Source organism: Physella acuta, unplaced genomic scaffold (assembly GCF_028476545.2).
Source record: "Physella acuta isolate Inbredline_101_S28 unplaced genomic scaffold, ASM2847654v3 ptg001763l, whole genome shotgun sequence".
Classification (NCBI taxonomy): domain Eukaryota; kingdom Metazoa; phylum Mollusca; class Gastropoda; family Physidae; genus Physella; species Physella acuta.
The window spans coordinates 5,771-21,688 of record NW_026733273.1 but is presented as its reverse complement, the minus strand read 5'-3'; the positions used below and the strand labels follow the sequence as shown (position 1 = coordinate 21,688).

The window sequence follows — 15,918 nt, the reverse complement described above, 5'->3', positions numbered from 1 at the left end:
ACACTGGTTGGTAATTAAGAAAAAAAAAGATGATTTACAATATTTAGAACATAACAAAAATAATTGGAAGACTTGAGTTTATAATTAACAAATAATAAGGGGATATATGTATGTATATGTATATATATATAGGGGACAGAGTGGTCTAGTGGCAGAGAGCTGGACTGCTAACCTGTAAGTCTCGAGTTCGAATCTGGGTTCAAGACAGTAGACCGTCCCTAAGTCCACCCAACTCTGATGGGTACCTAACTCACATTAGGGAAAGTAAAGGCGGCTGGGCATAGTGCTGACCACACTATCTCTTCATATGCCGAGGTCACAGAAACAAGTGAACTCTACTTCACTTGCCCTATAGACTGTCAGGTTTGAAAGGGAACTTTACTTATGTATATATAGATAACATTGCTTAGCTTCCACTATAGGTGGTCAAAGGACCCAAATTCTCAACCCTTACCTTATTATCTGGGCCTGGTATCTTTATTCTGTGATATAACTAAACCAATAAAATTTAGAAATGTGAGTTTGCCCATATAAATTCTATTCACACTTCACTTTAAAAGTATATTAACTGTTAACAAATGATAATAGAATCTCAAGCAAAGATTGAACTGTTGACCCTGTCACTGATACAGGTGTGAATAAAGCGCATGGAGCTACATTAGTTAAAACACATTTTTTAACAGACCATGTTCTGTTTTGATAAATTAAGATTGAGTAAAAATATTTTAAACTTTTGTATATTATCCATCCATCAGAAAATTTTCATCATTGTCTTATTAGTATACAGCAATAAGAAAAGATTTATCTTTATCTAAGAATACTAAGGTTAGTGTTCTTAGAGCAATAATTTTCTAAAGAATAAGATAATCTTCTGGATAATTAAAACCCAGTGGTGATAATCCTAGTGGCATCTTACTTCAATAGAGGACATTTCAATTTTACAATCCAGTTTTTCAATATATTATAAAGGTCAACTTATGATTTTGTTCCCCAACCAAAAACATTCAAAAGTATAAAGAGATACTTTCTTGGACCCCCCCCCCCCCCCCCCCACCCCCATCCCCACAGGCCATGTAAACCACATAAAGTCTGCATTGTGTAGATATCAGTCGACTTCAGCATAGTACGTGTGTAGGTCTGTTCAAAACCTACTAAATCTATGTGTAAAGACAAATAATTGGTGCTTATTTTTACGTAATAGATGAAATCTCATATCTTAAAAAATTGAATCAGCAGCTCCATGACCGGAATTGGCCCAGATGGGAATTAACCCAACTTATCTCTACTTTGAAGTTCTATCGGCGATTAAGGGGAAAGTACCGAAATAAAGGGAAATAAGCAATTAGGAATTGATGATATTAATCAAGTTTAATCTTTTGTTTAGATGATAGCAGCAATTTATTTATATGTTAGTAGCGCGAATTAATTATAAAAGCTATGTTTAATTTCAGTACTTGTACGAAAATTATCTCCACAAAAACTATCCACTCAATATTTTTTTGTAACCATATTATATTTTTACAAACTTGAAAAATATTAGAAAGGGTTTGCGCACCTATCAGGCTTACAACGCATTTTGTGTAATTCTTTTTTCATCGGATTGTTGTATATAACAATAATTGTTTTATGTAACATTTCCACTGACTAGACCAGGGGTCGGCAACCTTTTGAAGCGGAAGAGCCAAAAGTTACAATTTTCCAAATTTCCCTGGTTTTAAAGAGCCACTTACTTTTTTTTTTATTTCAAATATTTTATTTTTTATTAAGATTATTAGTATTTGTTCAAGGAGCTGGAGAGCCGCATCTTGATATCAAAAGAGCCGCATGCGGCTCGCGAGCCGCAGGTTGCCGACCCCTGGACTAGACTACTAGTATAACTAGACCTTGTAGATCTAGTCATTCTGTCCAGGGGCAATTTTCGAGCTGCAAACAGATTTCTAACATTAAGTTAAGGACTGCTTGGCACCTCGCCATATATCATCATGAACACAGCTAGTGTGCTGCTCAAGCACAGCCGCCTGCACCAGATTTCACTGGGCAAGCAGTTGGTGGTGGCCAGTTTAAGGAGCTTAAACTGTCTGACTTCAAATGGTCCTTTTCTTCTATCCTATAGACTTACTTCAAAGGAAAGTACCTGGTTCTTTTCTTCTATCCTTTTGACTTCAAATGAAAGTACCTGGTTCTTTTCTTCTATCCTTTAGACTTCAAAGGAAAGTACCTGGTTCTTTTCTTCTATCCTTTAGTTAGGCTTACTTCAAAGGAAAGTACCTGGTTCTTTTCTTCTTTCCTTTAGACTTACTTCAAAGGAAAGTACCTGGTTCTTTTCTTCTATCCTTTAGACTTACTTCAAAGGAAAGTACCTGGTTCTTTTCTTCTATCCTTTAGACTTACTTCAAAGGAAAGTACCTGGTTCTTTTCTTCTATCCTTTAGACTTACTTCAAAGGAAAGTACCTGGTTCTTTTCTTCTATCCTTTAGACTTACTTCAAAGGAAAGTACCTGGTTCTTTTCTTCTATCCTTTAGACTTACTTCAAAGGAAAGTACCTGGTTCTTTTCTTCTATCCTTTAGACTTACTTCAAAGGAAAGGACCTGTTTCTTTTCTTCTATCCTTTAGACTTACTTCAAAGGAAAGGACCTGTTTCTTTTCTTCTATCCTTTAGACTTACTTCAAAGGAAAGGACCTGGTTCTTTTCTTCTATCCTTTAGACTTACTTCAAAGGAAAAATACCTGGTTCTTTTCTTCTATTCTTTAGACTTGACATTGGTGTGTCCAACAGAAATCATTGCCTTCAGTGACGACATTGACACGCTTAAACAGCTGGACACTGCAGTGGTGGGCGTGTCCACAGACTCACACTTCAGACATTTGGCCTGGATCAAAACTCCTAGAAAGCAAGGAGGTCTGGGTGGCCTGAAGTATCCTCTGTTGTCCGACTTCAGTAAAAACATAGTCTGGTGGAAAAATCTGGAGTAGCCCTGAGAGTTTTGTTCATTATTGACCCAAAGGGAATAGTGAGGCAGATACCATCAACGACCTCACTAGTTGGGCGCTCAGAGGATGAAACTGTAATTCTCGATTACTCAACTTTCGGCTACTCAACTATCGACTACTCAATTCCCGATTACTTAACTCTCGAATACTCAACTTTGGACTACTCAATTCTCGATTACTCAATTCTCGGCTACTTAATTCTCGACTACTCGGTTCTTGAATACTCAACTCTCGAATACTCAACTCTCCTATACTTAGCTTTTGACTACTGAACCCTAGAATATTCAACTTTTGATTAATCAACCCTCAAATACTCAAGTTTGGACTACTCAACCCTCAAATACTCAACTCGCGACTACTCAACTTTCGATTACTCAACTCTCGATTACTCAACTCTCGACTACTCTAAGCACCATAGACTCCACGAAACAAATATCTACGCAAGATACTCGATCACGTCAAAATTGATGAGGTTGTACGGCCGGCGCCTATTCATCTTGACCCACACCGAATACAAACAATAAACTTCGATACCTTAAAACTACTAGATTCAATACTCCAGAATTACGATACCCCCTGACCCCACCTAGCTCTCCTCCCAAACAACATAGTCTGGAGACAATTGACTACAACACGACTACAACCCAAACACTTCGATACTTCAACACCACAAACTCGATACTCCAGAATTACGATACCTCCTCACCAATCTTCTCCAAGCTCTACTCCCAACAATCAAAATTCACCAACCACCAACAAACGACGAAACTTCAACATCACACAACTCGACAGCTTAACATTACGAAATCAACTCAGTATCGGCCTCCCATCGATTCAACAAAATCTACAAAACAAGCAACAATACTTTAAACTTTCAATTACTACAAGACTCGATACCCCAGAACAATCAAACTGCAACTACAAACGAAGAACTCCTCCCACCCCCACCCCCAACCCAAGAAGCAAGGGTCAAGAACCAAAATACGCCGAGAAGCGATTATGTACTGTTCTAATTTTGTACTTTATATGTGATAGAAACATAAAGAAACCAGAAGACGATTGAGATAGAATTACACTCTGGACAAAAAAAAAGAAATAAAAAATATAGGCCTGTACAATTAATGCAATGCTATGTTCTGTTTAAGATGTTGAAATTAAATGCCTCAGATGAATGTATGGTATGAATGCAGAACAACAAACACAACTACAAAATAATTTTGTTTTGTTTTATATGTTAAAAAATTGAGGCGCACTGATACTACGCATATAGCTGTTTGAAAGGGGAGAATGTTTGATTTAAGGTGTGATATTATTTTCCCCAAATTCAAATTTATTTCAGCTATTATCCCGTACCCCATCCACGAAAAAAAGATCCCCCCCCCCCAGCTAACTCTCCACAAAAACATTGAATCACCATTGAATGAATTTTTTTAATTTTCAGGTCTAATTAATGAAATTAGACATTTGTTTTATGTAAATCATATTAAATAGAATGAAAGTAGGCCTACACGTCAGAAAGAAGTATTACTATTGTAAATCTGGTGAAGTCCTCACAAGCCGATGATGAAAGCTGTAATACTAAATCGAGCATTGCAAGGCATTCTGACGCTGTAAACGTGTGTTAATTACATATCTGAGGCAAAAAACAAACACGCACATAACCTTCCTAGATTGTCCACCCCAACTACAAGCCACGTTTATATTTTGGTACTACAAAACATTTTCATTTTAAAATTAATTGTACCATCAGCCAGTTGTGTCACGCAGCCATTTTTAGATAAGGATAATGAAAATCAAAGGCCGTGTTGTGTAACATTCCTCTAGACTACCCTCTTTCATATAAGCCTGTAACACAACCAAACATAATGATAAATTCATGTGTTATTTAGGCCTAATTTAAACCCAACTACATAGATGCTTAGCAGCATATATATCTTCTTCGTTATAATACAGCGGAGAGGAATTTCCTCCAACAAATAACTATCACATGACATCATGCGCAAAATGATCAGTTGACTTTAGCTTTTGTCCACCCAAGTACAATAGACAAGGCAGCAGTTGTTTAATTTTGGAGTTGTCTCTCCTAGATGGATTGCTCTCCCCAGCTAACTGGCCAATCATAAGCCTTGTACAATGGTGATTTATGAAGCCAGTAGATATAAAAAGCCCGAACTTTTTTGGTGGTGTTTAATTTTGAAGTTGACAATATTTGATCTGCGTTCATCACTGAAGCGTCAGCTCATTTAGACAACTTTTTAATTTCAAATTGAACAACGAAGTCATCTGCATTTTAACAATGAATATTTTGACAATATATTTGCGAGCAATTATCAATAGGGATATAGTTAGTTTAAGTAAATTTAAGGTTTGTAAGGACTTGTGATGTTTATCCCAGTGATGGGCATATCTTGTCAGGAAATGCTATAGCATTTAAATGGTAAAATAATTAAACTAAGTAAGAATTTTAGAAACTTAAACCGAGACACACACACACACACAAGAAAGACGCACGCACATTCAATGTACATTTTTAAATTAATCTATTTTAATAGTTAATTTCACACATAGATGTTCAATATTACAATTAATTAATAAAGAAACAAAATTTTATTCGTTGGCTTCTTTGAAAAAAGTTTTTTTTTTTTGGAACAATTTTACCATCATTAATGCTAGATGTATCTGCAACCGTGCCAACGTGGATGGTGATTGGGTGATGTTATTTTCGATGGCGTGTTCTCGATGTTGCTCTCAACTGTCGCACACTGTGTTCTGTGTCGCGGACAGGCTGCTCTAAACAGTGGACGTGCTTGCTCTGATCGGGGAGGATGAAGTGGACGTGTAGTTTTTTTTTGTTGGGGGTGGTGGTTTTACTCCAGGGGGTGGTGGTTTTACTCCAGGGGTGGTGGTGCTGCTGGTGGTCACGTGTGTTGTTAGGGGTCGTCCATTTTCGAAAGTCATCACAGGTTAAGCTCGCCAGGTCGCTATCCCTGGCCATCTAGAGAGAAGATTGAAATAAGGTAAAAGTAAAAGGTAAACTATATATATATATATATACGCGTAGATAGACTAAGATCGCCTTCCGTTTAAAACATTGAACTTTTAACAGTTTTAAAAATTTGAGGGAGTGTAAAATCGATCTCTAAAAAATTGATATTTTGACTTTATAATTCTGGCTATGTCTAAGCAAAATTTGCTATTGCTGTAATAGAGCAACAAACAATTTCTAATTTAGCTTAGCCAATTTCACCATGACTCGAGTCGTAGTAAAGTAAAATTTCTCTTTCAAACCTGATGGTCTATGGGGCAAGTGAAGTAGAGTTCACTTGTTTCTATGACCTCGGCATATGAAGAGAAAGTGTGGTCAGCACTATGCCCAGCCGCCTTTACTTTACCTAACGTGAGTTAGGTACCCATCAGAGTTGGGTAGTGTGGGGAATTTAAAAAAATTGTAAAGAAAGATGCATTTTAACTAATGACCAGATAGGAATGAAAATATGAATTACAGAGTTTTAAAAATTGCAGGCCATAAACTTTAACAGCACATTATAGCCAGGCAGTTTCAAAGTTTACGGCTAAATTCAAACATGATTAAGGTAGTTTTTACTTCAATGGAAAATGAAGGAATAAAGCATTGCGCTAACTACAGAATCAATTTCTTGAATACTTTAAATAAAACCTAACTGACATGCATGTTCCTTATTATTAACTCAGCTTACATTACTTATCATGAAATGAGCAGTTGAAAATTGTAATTTCTGGACTGCTTGTTAGAATTTAGAAACAAAAGTATTGTTCCAGCTTTCTTTCGTCTGCTTTTGCGCTAACTACCGAATTGATTCTTGAATACTTTAAGTAAGACATCACTGACGTGCAAGTTTCTTTTCAAGTTGGGCTTACAATACTTATCATTAAATCAGCAGTTAAAATTTGTGATTTCTGGATAGCTCGTTAGAATTTAGAAGAAAAAAGAGTATTGCCCAGCTTCTTTCTTCTTCTTCGTTCTTAAGTTTTAGTGTTGGAAGGGATCCCCTCCAACACCATTAAGTATACGTGTCAGCTGGTTATGCGCCATTGAGGACATTGACTCCGATTTCAGCGTACTTTTCTTTTGGGATTTGCTTCCATGGCCTGTCTCCAAACTACAAGGCAGCAGTTGCTTGATTTTGGATTAGTCTCTCCTAGAAGAGTGGCTAACCCGAGGGTTCGAACTCGAGACTTTTCGGTTTAGCAACCATGAGTTTTACCGACACGACCACGCCGACACCTTGCAGGTACTTACCTTCTTCTCCCTTTTCCTCAGCTGGCTGATGATCATCTGCTGGCTTCTCCTCAGTGGCAGGTTCTTCAGCCTACAAATTAAAAAGTCCAGTTTCGAGCATTCTCACATAACAAAGTTTAAAAAAAAATACAACTACCCATTTCGGACTTTACTGTTAATAGGGAAGAAACTGTGTTTATTTCAGATTTCAGATGTTTTTACGAGGGGAGGGGGGGGGGGCACTTGTAATTTTTTGGATGGGCAGACTAAATTGTCAGAGGGTGGGGGAGGGGGCGGACACTGGTAAAAAGTATATATTTTCTATCTAACTACTATCCCCCCCCCTCCCCGAAGAGATGCCCGAAAGAAACACTGGGCAGATGAAGTGGAGTTCACCTCTTTCTGTGAGTTGGGTATAAATAAAAGCTGAGTGAACTCTAGAACGTCCATTGAACTTCAATCAAGGAACCAAACTCGAGACGTTCGGGTTAGCAGTCTTGCACTCCTCTGCCCGACCACGTTGTTTCATATCATATACTCACCAAATATTCACTGAAACATTTCTTTTTTTTCACGTTGTACTTTTTAACACAAAGATAGTTGTCTAATATTAATTAATCAAATTATCTAGACTAAGCTAATGTAGTTGTTTTTTGTTTGAAAGTGTTATACTTAAAATGTTACAATCTTTCTGTTGTTACCCTAGGTATAGAAACATCATTAAAACTTGAAAACTAGTGTTATGCGAAAAGTTATAGAAGGAAGAGATAGGTAATGTGTACTGGGTGTGTGATTTCTACCCCCCTCATTTCGCTCGACCTTACCCATAGTAAATCACAGAATCACTTTAAAATTTTCTAGATGACGAAATCTACGTACTGACAAAAAGTACTGGCAAGTCAAATTGTGTGTTTTGTCACTGAGCGATGTAATGTTATGCTGTCTTTCTGACTGTGTTAGGCTGTGTATCTTGTTTTCAATAATGGTACTATTAGGACCCCTTTACAAAACGGTTATTAATACCGTTTGGTAAATGTTTTGTCTTATTTACTGTGCTGTTATTTTTAATAATTACACATTAAAACCATGATTTTTTGGTCTAGTTTACAACAAAGATTACTTCTAACTAAAAAATAAAATGTTTCGGACTTAAAGTTTTTTTTAAATTTTTTTTTCTTAAGGCGATACGAATTTCCCCCTCCCCCCACCCCACTATAAAATGTTCCTAGTTTGAAATTTTGTGTGTGTGTGATTGTTTATTCTTTGAGCAATGGGTTGGTGCCTCACCTTTGGTTCCTCTGGTGGTGCTGGCGGTGTCTGTGGCTTCTTTTTTTTGGAACCCATGCACTGTTGAGAGGACAGTTAGAACCAAACGGTCAGCGGCTTAAAACTACTAGCAGTTTAAAACCAAACTGTCAGCAGTTTAAAACCAAACTGTCAGCAGTTTAAAACCAAACTGTCAGCAGTTTAAAACCAAACTGTCAGCAGTTTAAAACGAAATTGTCAGCAGTTTAAGACGAAACTGTCAGCAGTTTAAAACCAAACTGTCAGCAAATTGAAACCAAACTGTCAGCAGTCTAAAAACAAACAATCCGTAAGTGGTGCCCATTAATGACGTCTTGCTGTTAAGACATATTCCCTCAACCTCATGTTGTTACAAAAGTCGGATATCCGCCCCACCAGACCCCCTCTCTGACGAAAGTAACGTCATATTCACACGAGGTCTGTCAACATTGAGAACCAATTTCTATTACAATTTACAAAGGCAGTCTTTTAAACATGGGAAACAATAGCTAAAATTCAATATCTATCAATTACTTTTTAAAATAAAACAAATGTGTCGTTAAACTTTCTGATCCCGCTTCTCCCATACATTACATATCATTACACATAACATATCATCAGACATTACATATCATTACACATAACATATCAGACATTACATATCATTACACATAACATATCAGACATTACATATCATTACACATTACATATCATCACGCATTACATACCAACACACATTACATATCATAACACATTACATATCATCACACAGTACATAAAATCATACATTACAAATCATCACACAAGTATATATCATCACACATTACATATCAACATACATTACATATCAACACATAGTTCATACCACACATTACATATCACATAGCACATATCATCACATAGTACATATCACATAGTACATATCATACATTACATATCACATATCACATATTACATATCACACAGCACATATCACGCATCCATTACATACCATCACGCATTACATACCATCACACATTACATATCATCACACATTACCAGAGGCGTAGCGACCCTTCCCGGCGCCCGGGGACAAACTTTTCGATTTGCACCCCCCCTCGAGATTTCGATTTGCACCCCCCCTCAAACTTTCGATTTGCACCCCCCACTCGAGATTTTGATTTGCACCCCCCCCCCTCAAACTTTCGATTTGCACCCCCGCTCGAGATTTTGATTTGCACCCCCCCCTCAAACTTTCAATTTGCACCCCCCTCAGCCTTTCAATTTATTTTTCCAACCCATTTTGGCGCCCCCTAAAAACCTAGCCTTAAACGCAGCGCTGACCGTAACTCTAATCCTGGTCCTAGCCCCAGTGGCGTAGCGAGGTCGGGTGTCACCCGGTGCGGCACTGAATGGTGTCACCCCCAGAAGCGTAGCGACCCTTCCCGGGGACGAATTTTTTATTTGCACCCCCCTCAAACTTTCGATTTGCACCCCCATCAAGTTTTCGATTTGCACCTCCCCCCTCAAGTTTTTCTCTATATATTTTGCTATTTTTTGCATTGGTGTCACCCCCCTAAATGGTGTCACCCGGTGCGGTCCGCACCCTCCGCACCCCCCTCGCTACGCCTCTGCCTAGCCCTAACCTTAACAGCGATACCGACGAAAACAAAAACCTTTACGAAATTGTAGCGTCTTGCATTGGGAAAATAAAACAACCCGATTCGATACCAATTGAAAAGTCAGTTGTTAGTATTCGATGATAAAATATTCGCGATGGCTTGACTTTCTGTTGATGAAGATTGCGGCCAACCGTTATACTAAAATTACCCGGATATTTTTCTAGTTTACTCACCGCCTTTAATACTACTTCACCCTCCACCAACCTTGTCTAACGCTTGTTGAAACAGTGACGTAGTTAAATATACAGTGAGAGACCCGTGGACAGTAAATTATCAACTGTCAAACTCACTCTCCGGTTATTTCTACCGCAACCTACCAAATGTCAATTAGCCATTCCATTTATTACTCCTTGGTCATTTCCCCCTAAACTCTACCCCTAAGTCAAAACCTGTCTATCAATTACCACTTCCACGCCACCCCCCCCATCTTTACACCTAGGTCAATAAATTCATGTCAATTGCCTCCTCCCTAGTCATACCCTCTCAATAGACATACCCCCCCCCCCCCATTCCTATATACCCGTAGGTTATATAACTTCCCCCCCCCCCCCCCAATTTACTTATACGTCAAATAGACCCTTTGTAGTCATTACCCCAGCATTACCCTTAGGTCAATAACTTCATGTCCATTACCCCTTCCTAGTCAATCCCCATCCCCAAATATACTCCTAGGTCAATAACTTCATATTCATTACCCCTCCCTAGTAATTCCACATCCCCAAATATACTCCTAGATCAATAACTTCATATTCATTACCCCTCAATAGTAAATCCTCCCCCCTCCATCTTTACCCCTAGGTCAATAACTTCATATTCATTACTCCTCCCTAGTCATTCCCCATCCCCAAATATACTCCTAGGTCAATAACTTCATATTCATTACTCCTCCCTAGTCATTCCCCATCCCCAAATATACTCCTAGGTCAATAACTTTATATTCATTACCCCTCCCTAGTAATTCCTCCCCCTCCATCTTTACCCCTAGGTCAATAACTTCATATTCATTACCCTTCCCTAGTCATTCCCCATCCCCAAATATACTCCTAGGTCAATAACTTTATATTCATTACCCCTCCCTAGTAATTCCTCCCCCTCCATCTTTACCCCTAGGTCAATAACTTCATATTCATTACCCTTCCCTAGTCATTCCCCATCCCCAAATATACTCCTAGGTCAATAACTTTATATTCATTACCCCTCCATAGTAATTCCCCCCCCTCCATCTTTACCCCTAGGTCAATAACTTCATATTCATTACCCCCCCCCCTAGAAAATCCCCATCCCCAAATATACTCCTCGGTCAATAGCTTCATGTCCATTGCCCCTCCCTAGTCATTCCCCCAATATTAACCCTACGTAAATTACTTCATATCAATTACCCCTCCCTAGTCATTTCCCACCCTGTTCCAACTTTACCCATTAGTCAACAGCTTCCTGTTAATTGTCCCCTTCCCCAACCGCCCCCTCTACTTTATTTCAAAGTTAACAAACCCTACATATGTCCTACGCACGATACAAAACTTGAAGAGAAATCCTAACATTTCACGTAAACTCAGTCTAAAGGTCACGTTAGGTCATGGAGCTGTCACTAGTGCTGGGGTGTGGAGTAGTTGGTGAGCGATTTTTTTTTTCGAGAAATAAAATGAAGGGGGGGGGGGGCAATAAAACTGAGGGGGGGGGGGGGGGGCGAGTGTCTTGGGTGGGGTAGGGGATTTATGGTATTGGGGTAATGACTGGGGTAATTATCGGAGAAGTGGTGGCCCAAGAACCGTTCACATGTATATTTGTGATTGAGTGGAGTAGAAAAAATATTTTACTAAGACAAACTGTCTGTATATAGCTGTGATGCAGAGGCGTAGCGACCCTTCCCGGCGCCCGGTGACAAACTTTTCGATTTGCACCCCCCCCCCCTCTCAAACTTTCGATTTGCACCCCCTCAACCTTTCAATTTATTTTTCCAACCCAATTTTGCGCCCCCTAAGGTCGGCGCCCGAGGACATATGTCCCCCAGCCCCCCCCCCCCCCCCCCCTCGCTACGCTACTGCTGTGATGGTTATATCTGTCTATAGCTGTGATCGGTAGGTCTGTATATAGCTGTGATAGTTATATCTGTCTATAGCTATGATCGAGGTCTGTATATAGCTGTGATAGTTATATCTGTCTATAGCTGTGATCGGTAGGTCTGTATATAGTTGTGCTGGTTATATCTTTCTATAGCTGTGATGGTTAGTCTTTCTATAACTATGATGGTAAGACCTGTCTATAACTGTAATGGTTAGATCTGCATTAGCTGTGATGGATGGTTCTGTCTATAGATGTGATGGTTAGGTCTGTCTATAGCTTCGATGTTTAGGTCTGTCTATAGCTGTGTTGGTTAAGTCTGCCTATAGCTGTGATGGGTAGGTGTCTATAGCTGTGGTGGTTTAGTCTGTCTATAGCTGTGATGGATATATTTGTCGACATGGCTGCGATGGTCATGTCTGTCTATGGCTATGATGTTTAGGTCTGTCGGTATATCTGCAATAGGTAAATATGTCTTTAGTTGTGATGAAGTGGTCTGTGAAAAGCTGTGATTAGAAGGTCTGTATTTAACTGTGGTATTTAAATCTCCATGGATATAGCTGTGATGGTTAGGTCTGTCTATAGCTGTGATGAGTAGGTCTATTCTTTGTTCAGTAAAGGTTAGGTATGTCTCTAGCATGGATGTTAAGGTCTGTCTATAGCTGTGATGGTTAGGTCTGTCTATAGCTTGGATGTTAAGGTCCGTCTATAGCTGTGATGGTTAGGTCTGTCATAGCTTGGATGTTAAGGTCTGTCTATAACTGTGATGGTTAGGTCTGTCTATAGCTGTGATGATTAGGTCTGTCTGCAGCCCTTTGCTCCCCAGGGGCCACAAAGGAATGATGATGATATCTTGGGCGTTTAGGTCTGTCTATAGCTGTGATGTTAGGTCTGTAATCGACAGGGGGGTAATGTCCTACTACAATGTTTAGGGTCGGGGTATGATAATTGACAAGGGGTAATTCATCTTAATGGAAAATTCTGCTCCCGCCTTAAATTTAGAGAAACGTATTTTTGAGCGTCCATAACAATGCCTTTTTTACCCCCCCTCCCCCGGCGACCAACTCAACATTGGATCGTCGTAGTTTCCAGCTCACTGTTCTGATTCACAAAGTCGATTTAACCTGCTTTTAAGGGTTGTCCATAAATGACACCGCTCACTTAGGGGGTGGGAGTGGGAGATGGAAGAAAGGGTCTGATTCTTGTCGATATTACGAGGAGTGTGTGTGTGTGTGTGTGTGGGGTGGGGGGGGGTAAGTTAGCTTACATTTTGTTTTGTTTTTAATTTTAAAAATAAAATTGATGACAATGAAATAATATCAAGTCAAAGTCCCTGACTCGTGTCAGTAGGACGTCACTGAGCCCACCCAGCTCTGATGGGTACCTGACTCAGGATAGCGAAAATAAAGTTGTCAAGGTACAGTTCTGACCACATTATTCCTTCCTGTACCACAGAAACATTGTAACTCTACAACATTTGCTATGCAGACTGTCAGGCCCCAAATGGTACACTTTTCTCTAATGGGTTTACTATACATTAAATCTCTTTGTGTGTGGGGTGAGCTCTATTTACTTGAGGGTGGTTGGCGTATAGTGACTTCGACTATAGAGTAGGGAAGGGCGTAAGCTAATTAACGTGATGTCTTTTATGGACAACCCCGTAGTAAATTGTAGAGAGGCAATGTTATGGCTATGGTAAGGAACAGATCTATCATGAGTCTCAATACCATCAAAACCTCAACCACCAAACATAAAGACCGACTTTTTTTTTAAAAAGCCGAATACTTAAAACTTGAACTGTGTTAGATCTAGATCTAGATGTGTATAAGAAAAACGTTGACACGACTGTACAGTAATGCATCAGTCCCCCCCCCCCCCCCCCGCATGTTGCTCTAGTGTAAAGGTTAGGGTTAGAACCAGAGTCAGGTTAAGTATACCGACAAACCCAGACGTCGGAATGATCCTAAGTCCTGCCGACGTTTTAAGAAGTACCAATGTTTTTGTTTTTTGGTAGAGCGTGTACACCGTACAGTTATGATGGTTGTGTTAGGTACTGGAGAGTAAGGAGATTAACCCTGAAAAAGAGATTAACTTTAGGTGTAGGCTAAGACTTGTTGCAAGGGCGAGAAAAAATCCTGTGGTAAAGTTGGCGCAAGATATCTAAAAAAAAACAAAACAACAACAACAACAACAAAAAACAACATTTTTAATTTTAATAAAAATATTTGGATAGATTTAGATCTATATCTAGAATTGGAGAAGCTTCTTATGTTGTTGCCATTTTCGACGATAACAATAAAGAAGCTTTAATTTATCCTTGTCATTAACACTAAACTGGGCCTATGCCCTAAGTAACACAAAGTAGCTAGTGTATTAAGTTTACACTGCTAAAGTGAAAACTTGAAGCTAGATTTAGAAGTAGATGTAGATTGTAGATGTAGATTTTAGATCCAGGACATTAAACATTTTTTAACACCTCGTTATCGTTGATTTGAGGCATACAGTGTTTTGGTTTACCGGCTTATGACAAAAGTGCATATTGTTTCAAAATAAGCCTTTTCTAAAAAGAGATTGTAAAAAAAGTTCACTTTTGAGTTAGGCCTTGGCACTCTTGGCCGACTTAATTTGATGTAACCCTAACTTCTTTCAACATTTTCTAAATCTAGAATAAAGTAGAGTCTATCGGAAAACTTATTCCGTTGTTGACAATGCTGTGGATTCATCATAAACAGCTTATCTGATAGGTTTTGCCAGACTCAACTGTTCATTTCAGGCATCTATCGCCATAGCAACCAAAAACTGCGTTAGCAAAAGGATCGTTAACCTTAAATTAGCGGAAATCTGTCAAAATTTTTGTTAAAATTAAACAAAGCAAATGATACTCACCCCCATTTTATGAAACCTCCAACCTTTTTGATGCTACTTTCCTTATTATCTTTGTTTTACCTTATACTATGCAACATTTTTTTTCTCAATTTCTTCCTTTCATAATTTGTTTATGGGGAGGCCAAATGACGTCATGATTGCCATAGCACGTCACAAGCAGTGCATAAAAAAGTGCGATACACCACAGTCCCACATGTTATGGTGCGAAAATATTCGAAGCTGGGTAGATATTCGATCAAGAAGTCTGCATTTTTTATATTGTCTATATTTAGAGTTCTAATAATAAAACAGATCTAATAGTACTAACAAAGCACCATGCAACTACAGAAGAAAGGAAAAGAAAAAAGATTAATTAGATTGTCCTATTTTTTTCTTGTAAAATAGTATATTCTTGTTTATATAATGACGTTTGGGTGATATGCATTAATGACCATTATGTTAATAAAACACCCATTGTGAATGACTTTAATGAATAAATCTGATAATCGGAACCAGAGGCGTAGCGAGGGCGGGGCGGGGGGTGCGGATCGCACCGGGTGACGACATTTAGGGGGGTGACACCAAGGCAAAATATTTCAAAATGTACAGAAGACAAATGCCTTTTTGCCAGTTCCATTAATGATCAATTAAAGTTAATTAGTCGTTTAAGTACAAATTGACAACTATTGGGGGTGACACCATGACGTATACGTGCTAACTAGAGAAAACATTGATACATCCAACTATATTATTAACTTTTGATAAGCATCGTTACTATTAAGTCTGCAGTGATTAA

The 15,918-nt window shown here is 38.8% G+C and overlaps 1 long non-coding RNA gene and 1 pseudogene across 1 annotated transcript; one reads left to right on the top strand and one right to left on the bottom strand.

The window, feature by feature from the left end:
• Positions 1–578: 578 nt before the first annotated feature.
• On the top strand, positions 579–3,265 carry LOC131930367 (peroxiredoxin-2-like; annotated as a pseudogene).
• A 2,251-nt stretch (positions 3,266–5,516) lies between these two features.
• On the bottom strand, positions 5,517–15,313 carry LOC131930366 (uncharacterized). Its single transcript, XR_009384119.1, has 4 exons — positions 15,144–15,313; positions 8,539–8,598; positions 7,273–7,342; positions 5,517–5,988 (listed from the first exon to the last, which is right to left on the bottom strand). It is a non-coding gene; the product is annotated as an uncharacterized LOC131930366 (long non-coding RNA).
• Positions 15,314–15,918: the final 605 nt, after the last annotated feature.